This window comes from Elephantulus edwardii, unplaced genomic scaffold (genome assembly GCF_000299155.1).
Source record: "Elephantulus edwardii isolate Elephantulus edwardi_28Jun2011 unplaced genomic scaffold, EleEdw1.0 scaffold00045, whole genome shotgun sequence".
In the NCBI taxonomy this organism is placed as follows: domain Eukaryota; kingdom Metazoa; phylum Chordata; class Mammalia; order Macroscelidea; family Macroscelididae; genus Elephantulus; species Elephantulus edwardii.
In genome coordinates, this window is record NW_006399795.1 from 2,343,423 (window position 1) to 2,360,369 (window position 16,947).

Below are 16,947 nucleotides of genomic sequence, written 5' to 3' on the forward strand. Positions count from 1 at the left end.
TGATTGTGGGACAGACCATCAACTACTCATATGCAAGTTCAAGCTGAAGTTGAGGAAAATTAAATCAAGTCCATGGGAACCAAAATTTGACCTTAAGTCTGTCCCACTCGAACTTCAAAACCATCTCAGGAACAGGTTTGAGGCCTTGAGCACCAATGAGCATAGACCAAATGAGCTCTGGGAGGATATAAAGAAAATCATCCATGAAGAATGCAAAAGATCATTACAAAGGCTGAAGAAGAAGAAAAGACCAAGATGGATGTCAGATGAGACTCTGAGTGTTGCATTAGAGCTCCGAGAAGCCAAAGCTAAAGGAAGAAATCGAGAAATCAAAGAGCTGAACAGAAAACTTCAAAAGGCAGCTCAGGATGACAAAGCAAGATACTATAAGAGAGCTGGACTCAGAAAATCAAAAGGGCCTAACTCGCTCAGTGTTTCTTACACTGAAAGAGTTGAAAAACAAATTCAAGCCGTGGGTGACAATACTTAAGGATAGTTTGGGTAGAATGTTGAATGATCCAGGAAGTATCAAAAGAAGATGGGAAGAGTACACAGAGTCACTGTATCAGAAGGAATTGGCTGACACAGAAGAATTTCTTGAAGTAACATATGAGCAAGAGCCTATGATGATGAAGGAGGACGTCCAAGTTGCTCTGAAGGAATTGGCTAAAAACAAGGCTCTAGGAGTTGATAGCATACCAACTGATTTATTTCAACAAACAGACACTGCCCTGGATGTGCTCACTAAGTTGTGTCAGGAAATCTGGAGGACAGCCAACTGGCCAACTGACTGGAAGAGATCAATATTTGTGCCCTTTCCAAAGAAAGGTGATCCAACAGAGTGAGGAAATTATCGAACAATATCATTGATAGCACATGTAAGCAAGATTCTGCTGAAAATAATCCAAAAACGTTTGGAACAATATGTCAACATTTGTATGCTGAGCAAATAATCCAAGAAATTGGACTATGTGAAGAGGAATGGTGAGATGGCAGGGTTGATGGAAGATTCATCAACCACCTGCAATATGCAGATGATGTAATTTCCTTTCAGAAAAAGAAAACTTGAAACACTTATTGATAAAAATCAAAGGAAGCTCTGATGGTCTAGGGGAAGAAGCTGCACTCAATCTCAAAGGTGCGAAGTTCGAATCCACCAGCTATTCGATGAGAGAAGGATGGACAATCTCCTCCTGGACAATTTCCTGCCTCTGAAAACCCACTGGACTCAAGAACACACAAGAACAGTAACAACAACAACAACAGTAGCAACAACAACAACATAGCCTTCAGTATGGGTTACATTTCAACATCAAGAAAACAAAAATCCTCACAGCTGGATCAATGAATAATATCATAATAAAAGTTTGATATAAAAGTTTCCTCCCTCCCCCTTTCCCAGTCCACTGTGCTATGTACCTCTTATTCTGGACTGTTGTCACAAATGATGCCTAATCATATGTTCCTTTTAAACAGTTCTTTCCTTCATCTGTTCTGATGAAGTGTGCATTATCTATCCTCTCTTTTCCCAGTTTGCCTTGAAACCTTCATGTCAGTCCTGTTTTATAACAGTGGCATTATGCAGTATTTGTCCTTTTGTGACTGAGCATAATGTAACGGAATTGTCACTCAGCACAATGTCCTCCAGGGTCACTCATGTTGTATAATGTTTTATGAGTCCCTTGTTTTTCAGTGCTGCATGGTATTCCATTGTGTGAATATACCATAGTGTTTCTACCCATTCATTTGATGGGCACTTGGTTTGCTTCCATCTCTTTGCTATTGTGAATAACACAGCACTACACATGGGTGTGCATATATCTGTTTGGGTGGCCGTTCTGATTTCTTTAGGGTATCTCCCCAATAGTGCAATTGCTGGGTCAAATGATATTTCTATTTCCAACTTTTTGAGAAAGTGTCAGCCTGCCTTCTATAGTGGTTATACGATTTTACACTCCCACTAGCTGTGAATAAGGGTTCTAATCTCTCCACAAGTTTTTCAGCACTTGTTGTTTACTGCTCTGTTGAAATTTGCTATTGTTGCTAAGTGTCAAGGACCTTTTTAAAGTGTTAAAAAAAAGGAAGGATGTCACTTTACAGACTAAAATGTGCCTGGCCCAACCCAAGATATTTTAACTGCTTCACATGTGTGTGAAAGTTGGTCAGTGAAAGAATTGATGCCTTTGAATTGTGCTATTGGTAAAGAGTATTGAATATACTGTGGACTGCCAAAAGAACAAACAAGTATCTTTTGGGTGAAGTGCATCTTTAATGCTCCTTAGAAGTAGCTCAGGTGGGATTTCACTTCACATACTTGGAACATACTAAAAGGAGAAGTCAGTTCCTCAAGAAAGACATCATGCTGGGAAAAAGCAAAGGGTCAGCAGCAAAGGAGTAAGGCCTTGAGTGAAACTGAGTGACACAGTGACTGCTTGTAAGCACTGCAGAGATTGGGAAAATGATACCGGATCAGACAGGATTTCATTCTGTTGTACGCAGGGGCGCTGTGAGTCCTGCCTGACTCAACAGCACCTAATGTGAGGGTGTGGAGGGTGAAAAGCAAACCCCAGGAACTAGATAATACTCATTGTTGCTGTTGTTGTTACATGGTATCAAGTCAGGACTGAATCACAGCTGGCCCTCAGAGGCTGTAAATCACACAAGAAGAGATACTTATTTTTCTCCCCTGGAGTACCTACCTGGTGGATTCAAACTGCCTGCTTTTGGGTTGGCAGCGCAGTTCCTGACCACTAGATCACCAGAGCTTCGAAGAAAGTCATAGCAACACTCCACTGGGTTCCTGAGGCTGAGGGAACATGGGGGAGACTGTTCATCTTTCTCCATTATCAGAGCGGCTGGTGGATTCAAACTGCCAGATAGGCACAACCTTTGGTTAGCAGGGCAGCTACCTACAGGGTACTACGTCACCAGAGCCCCTTAAATAGATAATAGAAACATATTATGATGCACAAAGGGAAAAGCAATGTTCAGTAAGGGGATGATAAGCACCGTGGTGGTGGTGTTATGTGCCATTGAGTCACCTGCAACGCATAGTGACCCTAAGCACAAGTGCTCTGAAGTCTGCCCTGTCTTGAGCCAGTCTCACTGACTCGGAAACACATACCCACATTGCCCCAGTCACTGTATCAACCCATCTCATTTAAGGTCTTCCTCTCCTGCGTTGTCCTTCCACCCTTTCAAGCATGATGTCCTTTTCCAAGGACTGCTCTTTCCTGGCTATATGCCCAACGTATGTGAGATGGAGCTTCAGAATCCTAGCCTCCAATGAGAAACTTGGTTTCATTCTCTCCAAGACTGACCTATTTGTTTTCTTGGTGGTCCATGGTATGTTCAAGACTATTCTCCAGCACCACAACTCAAAGGCATTGATTATTCTTCTGTCATTCTTAGTCATTGTCCAGCCCTCTGATGCAGACCAAGTAATTGCAAATATCATGGCCTGGATCAGACGCACCTTAGTCTCTAGACTGACATCATTGCTTCTCAGTACTCTGGAGAGGTCCCTGACAGCAGATTTTTCTAGTGCAATATGTCTTTTGATTTCCTGACTGCTGGAGCCAAGAGTGTTGATCATGGAGCCAAGCAAGCTGTAATTGTTGACAGCCTCAATCTCTTCTCCATCCATCACGGTGCTGCCAGTTGGCCCAGTGGTGAGAATCTCTGCCTTCTTGATGTTGAGCTTCAATCCGTACTGAAAACTATAGTCCTTGACCTTCTGCAGCAAGCACTTCAGGTCCTCCTCAGTTTTACCAAGCAAGTTTGTGTCCATAGCCATCATCTTCTCAATTGCTTCCTATACATCTGGAAGTGGGTTAATTAATAAGATTGGCAGAAGAAAAAAACCCAACAACAACTATGTTTTTGAGTTGTGGTGTTGGAGTATGGAATATCGCACAGACCGCCAAGAGAACAAATATGTTTTAGAGAGGGTGAAACTGGGGTGCTCCTTAAAAGTAAGGATGGTGAAACTTGGTTTCAAATACTCTGAGTATGTTGTCAGAGGAGCCAGTCCTTGGAAAAAGACGTCTTGCTGGGGAAAATGGAGGATCAGAGGAAAACCCACAACAACATAGACTGACACAATGACTGTAACAATGGGGCTGAGCATTTGGAGACTTTGAGGATGGTGTCAGATAGGACAAGATTCAGAAGTGGTCTTCATGTTGTTGTTGTTAAGTGCCATGGAGTCGTAGACGACTCATAACGACCCTATGAATGAAAGACCTGAACACTTGTAGAACTTTCATTGTTTCTCCCAGTTCATAGAGTTTTCGGAGGCAAGCTATTTCGGAAGTAGATGCCACTCCTGCTTCCAAGCTTGTTTTAATCGGGGAGCCCCACCAAATACTGTCCACCATGGGTAACCATTATCGCATTGTTGTTCACAGGGTGGCTATAAATTGTAGTGGACTAGACAGCACCTAACATTAACAACAGAAGTACAATATCATTAAAAATCATCTTTGTCATTCAAAGATAGAGACTGAATGCAACTATTATAATCCGTATAAGGACATTGTTATTGTTTACCGTTGAGCTGGAACTAACTCATAGCTGAGCTTCCGGTGGGTTTTCAGAGGCAATAAACCGCACCATCTTTTTCTTGTGTAGCCACTGGTGGATTTGAACCACGTAGTTTTGCCTCCACAGCACAATTCTTTACCACTTGGCCCCCAGAGCTCCCTTATACGAGCAGAGAGAAAATGATGGACAGCTCTTTTTACATGCACTAGCTCTCTGACTAGGAGCATTGGTGGCCCAGTGGTAAGAAGCTGTGCTGCAACCCCAAAGGCACGTGGTCCAAACATCAACAACCCCCTGGCTGCTCTCCCTTACCACATGGCAATCCCTGTTAAGCATGATGATTTAGAGATTCCAAATATTTTGTTTGTCTGTTTGTTTATAACAAACAGTTATTATCTCACATGATTTCTACTGTCAGGAATCCAGAAGTAGACGCTGCACGAAGTGTTACAGTCAGATGGCCTACCTGGGGCTGGCAGCATCTGTCTCAGGCAGGTTCCCTCACACGTTCCTCACTGGCCGTTGGTTGAAGGCCTCAGCTCTTCCCTGTGTGGACCTTCCCACTGGTTGTTTGAAAGTCCCCATGACACGGATGTTCCTCCGAGCAAGTGATTCAGAGAGTGAGCAAGAACAAAGTCACAGGGGAGCTCTGGTGGCCTAGGGGCAAGAATCTGTGCTGCTGTCCCAAAGGTGAGTGGTTCGAATCCATCAGATGCTCTGCTGGAGAAAGAGGGGCAATCTCTTCCTGTGCCAGTCAGCTCCGATTGGACGGTACACAACAAGAAAGAAAGGAAAGAAAAAAAAAGGAAGAAAGCCACATGTTATGTTTATCTCTTTCAAATGTAAATGGATGTGGACGTATACAGATTTGTTTGATTCCAAGCTGAAAAAGTGAACCAGACACCTGGCTGTGGGACTTGATTTTGTCTTCTCTCCCCGGATGTCCGGGAGCTCTCTGCACCTCACAATACACAGGGTGATCACAGTACTTAGATGGACACAATACTCCTATCCAAGCGGCTTCCAGGTCTTCTGGTGACAGCACCAGGCAAACACGCCTCGTGGAGCATCTTGCTGAGCATTTCTCTAGGTGACAGTCCCAGAACTGGGGTTGCTTGGTCAAAGGTTACATGCATTTCAAATATTGACAGCTGGGATGTATTGATCATTTTATAGCACCACTCCAGACATCGCCTTGGTGCTCAAGGCCCCACAGGGCACAGTCCAAAGTTTGCCGTCTGGAGTTCAAGGCCTGCCACGACCCGGCCTTTGCTTCTCCCTCTGGTTCTGTGTCATCTGCATCCACGTTTTTCAAACTGTAGCTTGTGGCTGATTGATTGGCTACCACCAATTAAAAAAGTGAAATCGGGGAAGTTAGTATAGGAAATATCAGGGTGTTTTGAATGCAATCAGGGTATATAGTGCTTTGTGAAACTTAGAAAATAAAAACAAAAACCCTTGTCAGATCTTTGTCAGCTGATGCATTCCAAACATCATCAATTAAACCTGTTGACAAGACAGAGCTGAGTTAGTTGACTGCTGTGATCAGAGACTCACCTCTACACAGCACTGTTAAAGCTTCACAGTGAAAAGGCAAAGGGCAAGGCATTTATGGAGAATCGGATATTTGTTTTAAGGAAGATCCTTAGACACAGGCCGTCACCCACTGGCCACCAGCCAAGTTCGTTGTATTTTGAGGGTTTGGGTGTTACTGTGGTTCTGGATGCTTCACCACTGGTACTTCAGAGATCCACCTCTGGTGGATAGGTTTCAGCTGAACTTCCAGGCTAAGGCAGGTGAGGAAGAAAGGCCTGGTGGTCCACTTTCAAAAGTTAATCCCTGAAACCTTCATGGCTCACAGTGGAACTTTGCCTGGTTCCCTTGCTTAGCAGTTATCATTATCAGTTGCTAGAGAAAGACATCACGTTTGTTGACACAGAGAAGCTACTGAGGATGTGGGAGGCTCTCAGTGCATGGATTTACACAATAATTACAGCCATGGATAGAACTATTTGGGCAATCTTGAGAATGATGCAGGACTGGGAAATATTTTGTTCTGTTTTGTTTTATTGTAGTTGAGAGCCCCCTGAGTCAGTGTCAACTCATGGTAGCTAACAACAACATACATGGACTTGATTAGGATTGTTGTCATGTACTGTCAAGTTGGAACCGACCCATAGCTGACCCTCCAGCAGCTTGTCAGAGGCAGTAAATTACACAGGAAGATGTTGCCCATCTTTTCCCTGTGAAGTAGCTGGTGAATTAAAACAGCAGGCCTTCAGGTTGGCAGTGCAGCTCCTTACCACTAGGCCAAAGAGGGTTGTTGTTGTTAGGTGCTATTCAAAACAACTCATAGCGACCTTGTGAACAACAGATCTGAACCCTGTCCTATCCTGTGCTGCCCTCATTATTTCTGGCATACTTAAGCCCATTGCAACCGTCACTGTGTCAATCTATCTGGTTGAAGATCTTCCTGCCTTTTGCCAACATTCTACCTTTCCAAGCATGGTGTCTTTTTCCAAGGATTAGCTTCTCCTAACAACATGCCCAAAGTTTATGAGACAAAGCTTCATAATATCTGAGTGCTCCAAGGAGCACTCTGGCTGTATTTTCTCCAAGACATATCTGTTTGTTCTTTTGGCAGTCCAAGGGATATTCAGTATTCTTCTCTAACAGCGTGACTCAAAGGCATCAATTCTTCCTGTCATCCTTAGTCATTGTCCAGCTCTCAGAGGCATAAGAAGTGATTTAAAAGACCATGGACTGAGGCAGACACACTTTAGTCCCCGGATTGACATTGTGGCTCTTCAGTAATTTGGAGAAGTCCTTGACTGCAGACTTTCCCAATGCAATGCATCTCCTGAGGCAGATGGGGTTGTTGGGTTGTTGTTGTTGTTGTTGACTGCCGAAGAGTCGAGCATGACTCATAGTGACCCTATGAACAAAAGGCCTGAAGTCTTTCTATAACTATCGACATTTATCCAAGTTCATAGAGTTTCTGGAGACATGTTGCTTAGGAAGTGGACGCCACTTGGTCATAATAAAACAGACAACAAGGCTAGGATTTGCAAGACAAGAGATCACAAGAATCTTGGGGTACAAACTGTTGATGCTTTCCACCAGGGGGTGAATGAGTCTTTAGGGCTGGTCTTACAATAAACAATCAAGCCATTGCCTGGGTAAGAGTCTCTGGGGGTGGTGGACAGATGACAGAACAGGAAAATCTTGTTCAGATGAACTATAAGCTGTTTTGTTTCGGGAGATAGTTGTCTGCAGAATCTAAAGTGTGTGGGCATAGGTGGTTTCAGGAAAATACCAACCAGCATTCATGCTGGAACCCCACTTGTTTGTCAACTGTAAGCACAGAGTGGCTACAGATATGAAGCATATTTTATGCAAATAACATGCGTGCTACATGGTTTTTGTAAACTATCCAAACTCCTTGCATGACATATAGGAAGAAATACAGAAAGTTTAGGGAAATCAACTCTATAACATTTCTTCTTCTTTTTAAAAAAAAATTTAATGAGCATTTATAGAGATTTTGGATTTCCATTCATTCATCGCTGCACTTCTCTCCCCGCCCAGCTCTCCCCCTCCCCCTCCAGTTCGCTCCTCTCTTTCAAAAGTAAAAGAAACACTCCCTCCCTGGGACACATTCCCCCCACACCCCTCCCGCCACCCCTAGTACATTCTACTATGCAACCTTAATTGTGGACTCCATGGGCTATGTAGAATTCACAGTCTGATTATTTAAAAATTGTGTTACATTTTGTTCATATCAGTCACTCTTATATGCTGCTGTCCCCTAGCCCCACAAGGCAGCTATTAACATTATGAGCAAAGTACGGTGAATGTCCTCTTTCATCCCCTGGTCCATGGAAACTGATTGTCTGATTCCAGCAGTTTTCCTTTTGCTAAAATATTGTAAGGAGCTCGGGTGGCCTAGTGGTAAGAAGTTGCACTGCCAGATCAAAGGCAGGTGGTTTGAATCCACAAGCTGCTCTGAGGGAGAAACATGGGCAGTCTCCTCTCTTGTGATTTACAGCCTCTGAAAACCTGCTGGAAGGTCGGTTATGAGTGCTCAGACTCCAAGGTATGTAATAACAGCAAGAAGAAAATGCCATGTGAACATATTATACATTATGTAATCTTTTGAGTTTGCATGGTTTCACTTAACAATTAGCTATTAGTCTGAGGACTAAGATGTGCCTGATTCAGGCCATGGTCTTTTCAATCACTTGCTGTGCTGCTGAGAGCTGGACAATGAATAAGGACGATAGAAGAAAAATCGATGCCTTTGAACTGTGGTGCTGGAGAAGAGCGCTGAAGATCCCACGGACTGACAAAGCAACAAACAGCTGTGTCTTGGAGAAGGTGCAGCCAGAGTGCTCCTTGGACACAAGGGTAGAGAAGCATCATCTCACATATTTTGGGCATGTTGTGAGGAGAGGTTATTCCTTGGAGAAGGACATCATGCTTGGACGGGTAGAGGGACAGTGAAGGAGAGGAAGACCCTTCAACCAAGTGGATTGACACAGTGACTGCAGCAATGGGCTCGAGTGTGTCCGAGATGATGAGATTGGAACAGGATAGGACAGGGTTCAGATTGGTTGTTCACAGGGTCACTGTGAGTAATACTTATCAGCACCTCCTAACAATAACAACAACTCACGACATCAGCATTTGATTTTGCCAATTTTTTTAATCATCTGAACCATTTATTCCAGGGTAGGGGTGTTGGAGTGAGCGAGACAGGCTCAGAATAGGGCAGGCTTCAGAGCTCTTGTACATTGAGTCGCTATGAGTCACAGGCGACTTGACAGCACAAAACAACAATGACATTCCAGGTATATAGTCGAATATGAAAACTCATCCCACCACAACCCAAGTGAATTCTGACTCTTGGTGACTCTCCCTCAGGTTTTCAAGATTGTAAATCTTTATGGGAAGAGACTGCCTATCTCTCTCCACGGAGAAGCTGGCAGATTTGAACCACTGATCTTAAGATTTGTAGGGAAACATGTACACTACACAAATGGTTAATACACATCTCGTTGTGGTTCAAATATGCATATTCCTGATGACCATCATACTCAGAAAGGTAGTGTGTCATCCTAAGAGAGGAAGAGCCTCACTCAGAGTCGAGCACTGTAACAGTGGGCTCGAATGTGCCCAGGCGGTGAGGATGGCACAGGATCGGGCAGGGTTCAGAGCCATTTCTCAGGTCGCTGTGGCTTGTCAACCTGAAGGCACATAAAAACAACAGCAGTGATGTTAAATATCTTTTCATGCACTTATTATCCATTTGTCATCATTAAAGAGTTATGCGGTATACCAACCCAAAGGCAGGTAGTTCGAGTCCACCAGCTACTTCTCAGAAGAACAGTGGGCCAACTCTTCCTGTAACAAGGATTAGCCATGAGTCAGCTCCAACTTGACTGCAAGGAGTTATTTTTATTTTGTTCCATCATTGGTGAAGTGTCTAATTAAATTCTTTACTCATGTTTTTATTAGGTTGTTCTTTACTTACTATTTTTCTTTTCTAACTGAATTTTGAAAAGTCTTTATATGTCTGGATGCCACTCCTTTATCAGACACGCATGTTGCCAATGTTTTTTCCCTCGTTTGTAATTTATCTTTTCACTTTCTCAATTTTTAATCTTATTATTTTTTGTGTGTGTGTATCATTAATCTGACAGGTACAGGAGGAAATTGACCCTCCTTCTCCAGAAGAGCATATGGTGGATTCGAATCACGTACCTCTGTGATTGCAGTGCAGCTTCTTGCCACTAGGTCATCAGAGCTCCCCAACTTTCTCAATTTTTCTAAGAGAATTTTATAAATGCTGGTAAAACACAACTTACTCCTTTATTCTTTCATAGTCTGTGCTTAAGTCTCCCTTAAGAATCTTTACCTAACTTCAAGCCATTATTTTCCTTATTGTTTTTGTGGCCCTTGGTGTTTTCTAGTTTTCGATTTTATGTTTAGGGATACACCTGATGAAGGGGCAGTGGTGGTTCAGTGGTAAAAGTGTTGTCTTGTATGCCAAAGGCTCAGTTCTCATCCAACGTATGTGTAGTCCCCACCCACCTGTCAGTGCAGGCTTTGTCTGACTTTGATCCTGAACAGGTTTTCACATAAGAATGAAAAAAATAAGGCTATGAATGAAAGGCCTGGAGATCTACTTCTCCAAATCAGCCAATAAAACCCCCACAGCTGACAACAATCTAATCCCACTACCCATGGGTCTCCACAAGTCAAGGACTAAGAAGGGCAATAATGTGCTTTATCGCTTTCTTAAGTTACTTTTCCATTTAACTCAGAAGGATTCCATTGTCTGTAATAAGAACACTGAGGTGGAAATGGCAGCGTTGGTGGCCGTGTTGATAGCACAGGTGTCCATGGTGAAGCTGGGAGAACATCCTTTTTGATGATGACTTGGTGCTGGTGGTGATAACGTGATGAGTGACCAATTGTTAGTTGAAATCCTGCTCACTGTGGTACAAAATCCACACTGGTCCTATCCATTTTAGGGTGTGGTCATCAGCACCAGCTTTTCCTTTCTTCGTAAAGATGTCCACATACACTGCAAACCCCAGCTGCCAATCTCTTATAAAATAAGAGAGATGAGAAGTAGAAAGTGGGGTGAGCTGAGGTACTAGCTCCCAGAATATCCCCACGGGAACACTGTATGGATTTGTTCAGAGATGGATTGCGTCATTATCATCATTATTCAACTCAACAAATAACTGATAGCCATCAAGTCAGAACTGGTCGACCGAGCCTCCCGTGGATTCCAGAGGCTGTAAATCACACGAGAAGTGCTCTGTCTCCCTTGGAGCAGCAGATTCAAACCACCTGCCTTAGGATTGGTAGTACAATTCCTTACTCAGGAAGAGAAAAAAAGCAAAACAAAGTCAATGTCTATCACCAGAATAACAAAATCCACAGTATTATATTAATGCTGCAGAATAGTATACAGCCTTCAAGCAGAAAGCAATAAATTTTTCCAGACCTTCATGGAAGGATACCCAGCATAAAAAACAAATTGTAATAATGTATGTGAAGCTGGTTTTTTTTTTTGTAAAAAAAAAAAAGCAAAGACAAATATATGTTTGCACAAAGAAAGTGTCTGGAACCACATGCTAGAAACCATTAATTGGTTACTTCCAAGAGTAGGACTGTGATAGGCAGAGGCTCTTAATGTGCTTTGGATCTGTTTGAATTCTTTGACTTACTACTTTAAAAATACAACATGCACACAGTCGTACATATGTGATGAGGTGGGGTGAGGGTAGTCTCTTTATTTTAGAAATAAGGGAATGGAGGTAAGGGCTGGGGGTGTTGTCCTGACTTGCCCGAGTGGGTGGCCCCGGGAGCCAGGGGCAGAATTGGCTAGACAGGAGCCCTTCTGTCTGGTTTTCCAGTCTCAGCTCCTGGGGAGCTGGGAGTCCTGCCTCCCTGCCTGGCTCCCAAGCAAAGCTGCCCCACCCTGAGCACTGGTCACCTAGGTGGTGGCGGGAGGCGTGGCCTGGGCTAGTCCCAGTTGAACTTTGATTTCCGCCTCCCTCCATCACTCACCCGTCTCTCCATGGGAAGGGGGTCCTGGCGCCTTAGGGAATGGTGCCCACCATCCCAGCAGCTATGGTGGCATGGGGCTGATGTAAGCTTAGAGAGGTTAGCTGAGCAAGAGCTGAGGGCAAGGAAGATAGAGAAGTGTCCCTTTTCTTTTACAATATTTGAAAACTTGATATTGTGGCAAAATATAGAAAGTAAACAAGGAAAACCCCACCTACAGGCATGGAATGGATCCATTGCCGAGTCATAGTGACCCTTTAAGATGGAGTAGAACTGTGCCACAGGAGTGCCAACGCCAGAGGCTTTACAGGAGCAGATTGCCACCTCCTTCTCTGGAAGAGTGGCTGATGGGCTCAAACCACTGACCTTTCAGTTTGCAGTTAGGTGCACAACACCATCAGGCCCCCTCGGCACACATGCAGCCTAAAATGTGTCATTTAAACCCTTTCAGGGTACAATTCTGCATCACTGACGACATGCATCACATTGTGCAGCAATCACAGCTATCCATTTTCAAATCTGTTTATACCTCCAACAGAAGAAACGCCGTCACTGTGAACAATCACTCCACATTCCCGTGGTAAACTCTGCTCTAGTGTCTATATGCACTTGCCTGTCCTTCACGTAAAGTGAAGCCAGGCAATGGCTGTCCTTGTGTGCTGTGCTCACTCCACCCGGCACTACAGGGGAGCCAGCCTCCCTCCCTCCCTCCCTCCCTTCCTTCCTTCCTTTTCAGTTTTTCTATTGCCTAGTTTATTTTTTAATTCCTTCCCTTCCCACCTTGTTGTGTACCATCGAGTTGGATCCAACTCCCACAGGAGGAGATTTCCCCTCCTTCCCTAGTGGAGCATCTGGTGGATTTGAACCGCATGCCTTTGGTTGTTATTTTATTTTATTTTATTATTTTTGTGTGAGTGTACCGTCAAATCAGATCTGACTGGTACAGGAGGAGATTGTCCCTCCTTCCTCGGCAGAGCATCTGGTGGATTCGAACCGTGCGCCTAACCGCACGCCTTTGGGATTACAGTGCAGCTTCTTGCCACTAGGCCACCAGAGCTCCCTAGGGGAGCATTTCTTGATGATCCAAGTCCACCTTCCCCAGCCTCCCCTGGGAAGTATATAAGGAAGGATGCTGAGTCCTGGGTCCCATCACTGAACCCAACCCTCAAAGGCTATATTGAAGGCCTGGGGTTTGATAAGACTTCGTCTCCAGAAAGATGCATCTACTCTGCAAGATGCAGGTCAGAGCTGTCTTTTGCCACCTCATCTGCCAATTGGTATCATCAGACAATGGGACTGGACCAGGATAATAGGTTTCAGAGCTAGTATACATAGGGTAGCTATGAGTGACAGGCAACTCGATGGAACATAACAATAAGGACAACAACAACAATCATCAGAGGCATTTAAAAAATGGCTGATGGCCAGGTGCTACTGGGGAGATTGTGATTACACTGGTGATGGGATGCGGCTTGGCCACTGGCAGTTTTCAAAGTACCCCAGGTGATTCAAATGTGCAGTACATTTGAAAATTCTTGGTTTAGAACTCACTCCTGTAAGTGGGGGCCGTGGACTAGGGGTGTCAGCATCACACGGGTGCTGGTGAGACTCCAGCCAACCAACCAAGCTAACTGTATGTTCCCACAACCCCCGGATATGACAGCTTGGGAAGCATTGCTGGAAGTGGAAGAAGATTTGGCTGGAGCACAGTGAAGGATTAGTCATGCTGGAATGACCATCTTAAAGCATGGTGGTCCCACCATCCCAGCCGCCAGGGCTGAGACTATACAGAGGGTCTGGTTGTGCAAGCTTACGACAGGGCTTGGTATAGGCAGTCTCTTCACAGTGGCCCAGGACCTCAGCTCCCCCGGATCAGCCTAGAATTTATTCACTTTATAGAGACCACAGCTTCCTAATTGGTAATATGGGCCTAATACAAGTAGCTACCCCAAGGGGTTGTGAAGATGATGAAACGAGATGAACCACGTGTTAGGGTATCTGGCTTTCAGGAAGAAACTTTGGTAGAGCTGTTGGTGACTCTGTGGCCAAAGAATCTGGCTGCTAACCAAAAAGTTGGAGGTTTAAATCCACAAGGGAGTTTACAGGAGAAAGGTGAGGCTGACTACTCTCCATGAACCCTAAAGGCAGCTCTTCCATGTCCACAGGGCTACTAGGGCTTGGAAGTGACCCAGTGGCAGTGTCTTCTGCAGGAGATTTGGTTCCTGGCCACCTGTCTGTCACTGGAGAGCTTTCAGAAGAGCTTCCAGATGAAGGTGAACCAGGAAGAAAGGTCTGTCTGAAAACCGGTCCGTGAACACCCTAATGGTCGTAACTGTCTGGTCCACAGACACTCGTGGGGACAGCGTAGGACTCAGCGGCGTTTAGTTGCACGCTGATGGGATGGCTGTGATTCAATGCCAGCTTGAACAGCAACTTTAAAAAAAGGGATTAACTAACAAATGTGGGTTTGTTGTGTTTTAAATGCAGAATCTTTTCGTATGTTCTGTGGGGCACAGAGGTTAAGAATGTGGACTCTGAAATACACCAATCTTGCAAATGAGTGCATCATGGGCATATTAATCTCTCCGAGCCTTGCTTTCATAGCAACAAAATGTGAATAATAGCAGCCCCCCCCCCCATGGGTGGTTACCTCCGGGTGCCCTCAGCATGCCCTCTTGTCCTGGAGACCACATAGACACACTGCATGCACATACCCAGGCGGAGGTGGGGGAGAGTGTATCTGTTACTGAGGACTTCTTAGGGAGTCACCTCAATCAAGCATAGACACGTCACCAAACTGCCCACTGGCAATCTCTTTCCTCTCCCCAGCTCCGTCTGCCCTGCTAGCTGTTCTCTCTCTCCTCAGTTCTCACACAGTCTCTGGAAAGCCTTCTAAGAAGCAATCCAAGCTCTCCGAGGCAAAACAAGTTCTCTCTGCCACTCACCATACAGAAAGCCTTAGAGGGATGAGCTCATCCAGAGCTCACCCTGATCCTGGGAGGGAGGATGCCCAGTGCTGGGATAATTAGGCCCATTTTACAGATGAAGAAGCTGAGACAGAGCTTGCTAAATGTCCTGTATGGATGGCATTCTCCCTCTTCAGGCTCTGTGGCTGTCTCCTTGTCTATATCCCTATGCTTATTCCTCAGGGAGAAGGTCTTACTCCATTGATGTGAGGTTAGAGTGAGGAGAAAGTAGGGTTTGCTTTGCACAGCACATTCATTTAATAACATTTATGAAGCACATACTATATACCACGGGCTCTGGTGGCAGCATCTGTAGGGAGTTGTACTGCTAACACAAAGGCAGCACTTCCTCGGCAGTTCAAATCCAACTGCAGGGGAAAGATGAGCAAGCTCCCACCATGTGATTTATAGCTTCAGAAACCTGCTAGAGGGTCAGCCGTGTTCGCTCAGACTCGATGGCAGAGAGAGAGAGAGAGAGAGAGAGAGACAGAGAGAGAGAGAGACTGACTCTATGCCAGGGACCCTGGGTGGTGTAAAAGTTAGTGTGCTTCACTGGTAACTGAAAGAATGGAAATCTGAGTTCACTCAGAGATGCCTCAGAAGAAAGGCCTGGAGATCTACTTCCGAAACTGTAGCCATTACAGACAACCTGGGGCACAGCTCTTCTCTGACACAGCGAGGTCACTACGAGCAGCATCGGGACCCACAGCACCTGGCTGGGGGCATATTAGTGGGCAGTGGTAGAATCCGCACCTTTCCTGCAGAGATTCCAGGCTCAACCTGCAGCCAATACCGCTCCCGCAGTCTGACGTCTGACATCTGACCTCAGCAGCTTGCGTTCTGTGATGCTGAAGAGCTTTTTGCAAAGCTTCCACATGTAGACAGACTACGGAGAGTAGCCGGGCGGTTCGCTTCTGGAAATCAGCCAGCAAGAACCTTACAGACCACAACAGTGCCATCCATCCACTGCTGACCGTGGGAGGGGCAGGACAGGGCAGCTTTGCTCTGTTAAGCATGTGGTCATCATGAATCAGCACAGGACGCTAGTACGTGACAGATGCACCATGTGGTGAGCCAAGGGGGCGTGTCCTCACCTAAAGCTGCCATTTAAATCTTTGAGAATAAAGGAAAAGGACCTTCAGGACCTGAGCCTAGTTTCTGGGTCCTCTAAGGCTTGCTGGGACCACTTGGCCTATAGCCAAACTTTACGCCTGGCCCACAATTCACCCAGAATCCACAGAAGACAAGCCAGCAGGTCTCTTGAGCAGGGACAGAAATGACTGGTCTTTGGCTACCGAGGAGCAAAGATGGGTTACCGGCAACACACAGGCTGAGACCCTACCCCAAACCCAGGCAGGTTCTCAGCCGAGGAGATCCAGACCCCCTCCTTGCTTCCTCCCTGCCTCTCTCCCCCCCAAATGCTAGTAATTGGTAGACAAAGGCGCTTCAGACAGTTGGGGACCTGCGTCCTTTGAGTCCCTGAAAACATGCTATTATTAATTAAAGACTTTGGCTTCGGCAGGGCCCGGGCCTGCCTTTTTCTGGCTCGGCCTCAGACTTGTGTCTCTCTAGCCGTCTCTTCTTGCTAAATTTTTCAGTGTTTTTAACATCAGACTGATGTTACGTATAATTACTAACTTTGCACCCAAATTATATTTGACATGGCTTGTGTGGGAAATTAGACCATTTCAGCGCCTACAAATTCACCTGGGAAGCCGAGGCAGGCGCATAGTTGTGCCGAGTGGAAGTAATTTAAATATTACATGCACCCTCGTGAAAATGCCAAAACTCTTTCAACTGCCAGGAAGAAATTTTTTTTTCCCTCCCCCACTACAGCAGCCCCTCAACCTGCTGA